Below are 6,806 nucleotides of genomic sequence, written 5' to 3' on the forward strand. Positions count from 1 at the left end.
GCCGCTTAGCCTGCAGCAGTCAGTCACCAAACACCGGAAACGACACCAGTGTCCATCAAAAAGATAGGCATCCTGTGCCGCAGTCACGTGAGGGAATACTATGCAGCCAGGAAAGGGCAACAGCAGCTAAGCACGTGGGCTGCCTGGATGTTTGTGCAGATGCTCTGTGACGGGGCGGGCGTACTGGGGTCTTACAGTGCAGCAACAGCATGGGTATCTCTTCTACGGACCCCTGAGAGAGCGGCCTCACCTACAGGCACATCATTGGTTTGTGTGTCACAAACCCCGAGAGATGGCAGAGCTTGTGAGCCACGTGCCAGTCTTCCGACGCCTCCTGCTGAAGACAGACTCACGTTTAACACTGCGTAGTGTACAGTGTGGAGGCTGAGGTCTGGGCTCGAATCCGCTGGGGTGTAACTGCTGTGCCTTCTGGATGAGAATCCTGGATCACGGAGACTGAGTGCTCCGTGGGGATACAGTGGATGGTAGCGTAGAGATAGAAACCGGGTGTGCGCGCCCTCTGCCCCCGGCTACACCCCTCCCCCCATCGGTGAACCCCTCACCCCCACGGCTGAACCCCTTCTCCTCCCACTGCTGAATCCCTCCTCCCTGCTCATGGCAGAACCCCTTCCTCCCCGTCCTCCCACCCCCAACCTCTCCACACCCTCTGACATGAAGGAAGGGCTTCTGGGTCTCTGTTGCCGGGCTCTGGCTCCATCTAGTGAGCAGAGAGAGGAATTACCTGTATGTCCTCTGACTGCACAACGTTGAGGCAGTGGGCCCAGCAAACACCCTCAGTGTGGCTAAAATGCTGATTCTAAGGCCCCGTCAAAACTATCTGACATCAGATGGTCTGAAGTGAGACCTGCAAATATGCGTTTTAATCTCCAAGGTGGTGGCGCGGTTCACAGGTCACGGTGGCTCCCGGCATGTTCCGGTGAGGGAGAGAGCAGTGGATACTAGTGCTGTTGTGTGACCAACCATGGTCACACATGGGCTGGTCTCTCTCCCTTCTTGAGACTCTGTGCTCTCATCTGTACTATTAGTAGGTTAGACTAGAAAGTGGGCAGATCCTGGGTACTTGGGAAGGAATGAAATGTAACCAGCTAGTCACCTCTAAACCAGAAGGGACAGGGCTCATAGCAACAGGACTCACATAGATGGGAGCTGGAAGCTGCCTGCCTGACACCAATGGTGTTTCATAGGAGGAGTGTGATCCAGCTATGACACCACAGGCCATGGCCAGTGTGCCCACCAGCTCAGCTCAGAGCAAACAGCCACCAAGCCGAATGTACACTGTGGGTCTTCTGTGCCAAGTTTCACGCCAGGTGGAGTCAAGATGGTGTTGCCTGGGGTGAGGTGGGGCATGACCTGGGAATACAAGGATGCTCCTGGAGTGGCTCAGTGCATGGGTCACTTGCAAAGAGAAGCTCCTGTGACAGTCCCCCTGGTCACTACCCCACCCTGCAGTCCTGCTTCCTTCTGGCAGCCTGAGGGGGCAGATCTGGGTCCTGGGGGGGGGATTAACAAATGGGTGGCTCTAGCTCTGGGATTGGGTGGGATGGTGGAGGTGGAGGCAGGAGGCTGCTGTGGGCTGAGGTGAGCAGAGGATGGGCTTTCCCATTGGGCATCTTCAGGATGCTCCGGGCTCTGCCTCGGTTTCCTTGGTAGCCAGCTGTTGTCAGCAATGAGAGAAGACAGCGCCAGGCCAGAAGTCTCCGGAAACCCCACTCCATGCACCTGGATCCTGAAACTCTACCATGAATCATTCGGCCATTTTGCAGGTGGTTTTGCTTCAGATCAACCAGTCTCTTTTAGAACCTTCCAGGCTTGTATCGGTCTTTCATCTGAGAGGGTCAATCTTCTTTTCCCACCACTGAGGCAATGGTTTGAAGTGAGGGCCCTGTCTCTTGCTGCCCTCATTGGCACACAGGCCTGGGTGGGCTCTGATCACCCGAGGGGCAGCAGGGGAGGCTCCTGCCTGTCTGTGCTACCTGGGGTCTCCTGACAGAGAGAGATAAGCATCTTTCTTTAGAAGGACAGGTCACCATTTGGCCCAGACGGGAGTGCTTGAGTCCTGCTGAGGCTGCCCCAGGGTGGGGCTGGGAGCTCATTCATCAGCTGCTGCTTTGACTGGGTAAGGGTCTCAAATCCTGGGGTGGGGATGGAGGAGGGGACTTTATGGCTCCATATCTCCTCCGCCCCCCATCCCCCAGTTCTCTCAGTGACTCTTAGGGACCTTATCTCTCTGGGAGGGAAATGGAAAGGACCCTGCCCCTCCAGCCTCACAGGCAGCATGCAAGGTCCTGATTTAACTGTAGACATTTGGAGATTTATACTAATACCTCACTTTTCACAGGAGTAGACTGAGGCTCTGTGAGCATGAGTGACTTGTCTGAGGGTAAACAACCAGAAGTCAAAGCAGCATCAGATAGACCTGCCCCAGATGTGGAGGGGGAGGCTGAGCCTGGATCACCTGGGAGACAGCCACTGCCTCCAGGCAAGCCTTCTGATTTCAAACACTTTGCAGACCCACAGTCTCAGACCCCCTCCACCCACATTCAGCCTCGGAGGGTCCCTGACACCCAGCTGTGGCTCCGCAGAGCGTCTTCCGTCTCTGTAACTTGCCTAGATAGTGGATTGCTCTCCGGCTCTGGATGCGGGGTTGTGATGAACGTTTTCTTTGCTAGTTTGGCGTTTACTGAAGTCTGTTGGGCCTGGAGTGCCATCTGTCTTGGCGAGGGTCCCGGGGAACTGAAGGTGGGAACATCAGGCTGCTGGGGGGAGGGGCAGGAAACGACTGTTCTGTAGACTGCCGTTCACGGTGGTGGATGAATAGTGGCTGGCTGTTTCCTGCGTAGTGTATCCATCCTCCGCCCAGGAGAGGATTTCTACTCATGACTACGGGCTTGCCTGTTTCTTTGCTCATTGTCATCCATTTTGGCTTTGCATATTTTGATGTTACAGTTTGGCGCTCACGCATTGAGGACTGTGGTGTCTATCCTGAAAGGCTCCTTCCTCTTCTGACTGTGGGACATCCTGACTCAGGCTGTTCACTCTGCTCGAAGTCCCCCCTCACTGGGGCGAGCACAGAGCACCTTCTCCCAGATGAGACCTCCACACTCACTCCACTCCAAGTCATTTCCACTGTGTCTGGGGCTTTGTGACTCCTACTGACCATTTCCACGGTGGGGTCTCAGGCCCTGGGGCCCAAGACCCTGTTGACTCCCTCGGGGCTCCATGACATTCCCTTGTGGCTGGTTTAGGATTTGGGGAGTGCGCAGGTTGTGCTTGGGCAGGAAGTGGAGAAGGTGGGGTAGATTTGAGGCTCTGCCTTGTAGGGAGTCAGCAATATGGTCCCCAGGCTATGGGAGGCGCCACAGCCTAAAGCAAAAGCCTAAGAGCCCCGAGACTCTCGGAGGAGAGGATTAGAGGGCCATGGCTCCCCTCCCTGGCAGCACCCTCCTTCCCAGGGATCCTTGCTGTGAAAGCCCAGGAGTCAGTGTGACCACCAGGATGGAGAGAGCCCCACCCACAGACTGGAGAATCCTAAAGGTCTTTAGAGACAGCTCGGGAGAGGCAGAGGGCATGAGAGATACCATAGATGGAGCTGGCCATAGGATTCCAGCTACCAAGATCTGGGTGGCCTGGACCAGCGGCTCAGCTGGGGTTAAGCATTTGGCCTTAGTCCCAGCCTGTCCTCCACTGCCACTGACTCTTCTTGACCTCATCCCAAGCTGCCTAGGGAAGCCAGGGTTTCAGAGGTGTGAGTGTGAGAATGTGCCAGGGCTCTGCTTCCTGTGTGTGGGATGCGTGTGCAAATATACTCACACCCTGTGTGGGTGCTATTCTCTTCTGCTAGCTGGGAGCCCCCTTAGACTTCCTCTTTGGATTCCTTGCCATGATTTGGAGGTTTGGCTCTGAGCCCCCGAAGGCTCCCAGGTTGGATGGAGATCTTCTGTGCCGTGAGTGGGACTTTGGCGATATGATTGGACAGGGGCGCTGATGTCATTGTGGGTCAATCCACACAATAGAGGGGGCAGGACATAGTAGTCTTTGAAGAAGATAACTTGACCCTGAAGCTTGCTCTCTCCCCCTTCCTGGGCTCCACAAGATTATGAGTTTCCCACAGTGACAGCTCACCACCAGCCCACAGCAAGGTGGCCAGGTGAGAGTGGAGTGGGGGTCAGAGGTGACGTTTGTCTTGGAGATAAAGTTACTCACTTCTTGCTCTAAGCTGACATTCTCAGGCATTCAGTCCCAGTCTCTGTGCCGTGGCACCCACAGGCGCTCTACCTATGTCCCCTCTCCTCCCCCTCCAGCCCTCATGGATCCAAGAGAGAGGACAGAGAGTGACCAAGCCTGACATGCACTCGCTGTGCAGGGATGACTGGCATGGGGGAGCCCAGCCAAAGTCCCCAGAGACCTTCTTAGAAACAGGAGTCATCCTTTACAGGTGGCCGTGGGACTGCTGCTTGGAATAAAGATGATACTTCTAAGCCTGCAACAAAGTTGTGGCTGGTGGAATACAGGGCTGTGTATCCTTACAGACTCAGGTGCATGCATGAGCCCTTAGCCTCTTCTTTCAAGTTGGCTGGAACATTCAGAGTGGGATCCGGAGCTCCAGCAGCCACCTGGGGCTATGAGGAAACCTTGGGGCTAGAAATCCATGCTTGAGCTTAGGGACCATCTTTGACAACATAGACCTTCATTTGAAACAAAACAAAACAGTGCAAAACAAACTCCTTCCCCATCCTCTACTTACTATTTTAAGGCTTTCTGTTGCCACAGTAATCTTCAGGGTGTGCCGAATAAGAGCGAGGGTCCTCCAGGCAGGAAGAACTTTTCAGTGTGGAAGCTGTTTAGGCTCCCAAGCATATACTCTGCTGTGTGAGTAGGGAGGCAGATTAGATGTAGCTCCTGCAGCCATCCCTCTGAGCGCCACTCATATCAGTGGGAAGCTTTCCTGTGGCCAGTAGAGCTAGCTAAATCCCACCCCCTCAGAGCACACCTGCTTGGCATCATCCTGCAGGTGAATTCCCCACCCCCAGCACACCTGCGGGGCACCTTTTGCGGTTGCCTTGGCACAGCATCTTGGCCAGATGCTTCCGTTTCCTGAGTCCTCTGCCCTTGACCTTTCTTGGAGGCTTAGGAATTCATGTCCTGTGTTTGGCTCTGAAGCTGGACTTACCCATAGCACCTAGCCAACCTTTCTGAACCTCATCTCCCACAGAAACCACAACTATCCTTGCCTACCATTCCAAGTGTGGTATGATCCATCTGGCCTGCAAGCTATGCACACAGGGTGGTCCCTGGCTGTGGCTTCTGTCCTGAGATACCTTGGGTAGGGGGTAGTGATGCATTCCTAGTGTCTCAGCACTTAGGAGGTTGAGGCAGGGGGATTGCTACAAGTTTGAGGCTGGCTAGGGCTACATAACAAGATCCTGTCTTGAAACAAGTGAACAAACCAATCAAAAGGAAGGAAGAACCCCTGGCCAGATGTGCTGTGCATTCCTGGCCTCCTCAGCAGCCACGAGGCTGAGGCCGAGCATCTTCACGAGTTGAGGCCAGCCTGGGCTGCACAGCCAGACTGTTTCAAACTGAAGTAAGGAAATGGACGGTGGGAGAGAGTCAGGGAGGGAGGGAGGGAGGGCCGGAGGAAAGGCGGGTGGATAGGCAGATTAGAATTCCAGCAGGGCCGGGTACAGCCTTGCCAGGGAGGGCAGGAGGGTCCTTGGCCCTGGTGGGACCTGTCATGTCGGCTCTCACTTTTGTCTCCCTCGCTGGATCCTCTGGGTCCTGTCACCTTGCAGGCAGCTCCGGGGACTTTGTTCTGCGGCTCCAATGTCGCTGGCCATCAAGGAAATGCCAGGCACTTCTCAGCAGCGCCTGGCTATGTGTGGAGCCCACTGTCTGCTGCAGCCTGAGACCAAAGCCTCCTCACGCTGCTCATGTCTGGCCACAGGGCCAGGCCAGCTTCCTGCTGCCCTCCTCCCCTGGGAGCTCAGCTGCCTCTGGGATCCTTTGAAGCTACTGGGAACTCGATTCTTAGGGTGGCTCTCAGGGCCTCAGACAGGATGAGGCTCTGGGTCCCAGGAGCTCACTGTGAGGGCCTGGGACTTCCCAAAGTCACTCCTGGCCTGGACAAGGAGGCCTAGCCGAGGTCCCTCTCAGGGCCGACTCCACTAGTTCCTCCTCCTTCCTTCTTGTCATTCATGATCAGCCACCCACAGGCACGGGCTACCTTCATCGCTGAGAGGGTCGAAAATGGGCTCGCAGCAGCGTGTTTCTCATGGTAACGGTGAACATTAAATAAAAGTCTCATGGGAAGTACCAAATACATGGGTCGCTCACAGCGTGACCCATACAAGTCAGCCTCTGGTGACTCTGGGACACTGTAGGCTCTATAACTTCTCACAAGTCACTAGGCATCTCTGGGCTTTAGCTTGCACGAGTGGGTACAGCCACGGTGCCCGTAGGCCAGCTGATGTGAGAGTTGACATTAGCCAAGCTTGAAGACAGCTGCAGGCCTACCCCTGTAGGGGAGTTGTGTCCACTCTCTCCTTTCTCTGACCAGACTTCTTATTGAATTTTCTCTTTCTACTTCAGCCTAGCCAGTTTCTCCCCACCTCTCAACTTTATCTGCTGATTTCCAGTCAGGAGCCACTTTGTCCCATGTCACTGAGACTCCTCGACCTCCTCAAGCTCCCTTGGAAGGAGCTGGGGTTCCAGGACCCACTGGTTTCAGACAGGCAGCACCGCCCTGACCTGCACTAGTGTCTTCTCCTGGGGGCTAACTGAAGTAG

At 55.2% G+C, this 6,806-nt stretch overlaps 1 long non-coding RNA gene across 1 annotated transcript; it reads left to right on the plus strand.

Annotated features, from left to right (window-relative positions):
- Window positions 1-320: 320 nt before the first annotated feature.
- Window positions 321-1,825, plus strand: LOC116068124. The gene is made up of 3 exons (XR_004109442.1): window positions 321-485; window positions 1,206-1,328; window positions 1,672-1,825. It is a non-coding gene; the product is annotated as an uncharacterized LOC116068124 (long non-coding RNA).
- Window positions 1,826-6,806: the final 4,981 nt, after the last annotated feature.

This window comes from Mastomys coucha, unplaced genomic scaffold (assembly GCF_008632895.1).
Source record: "Mastomys coucha isolate ucsf_1 unplaced genomic scaffold, UCSF_Mcou_1 pScaffold22, whole genome shotgun sequence".
Taxonomy (NCBI): Eukaryota; Metazoa; Chordata; class Mammalia; order Rodentia; family Muridae; genus Mastomys; species Mastomys coucha.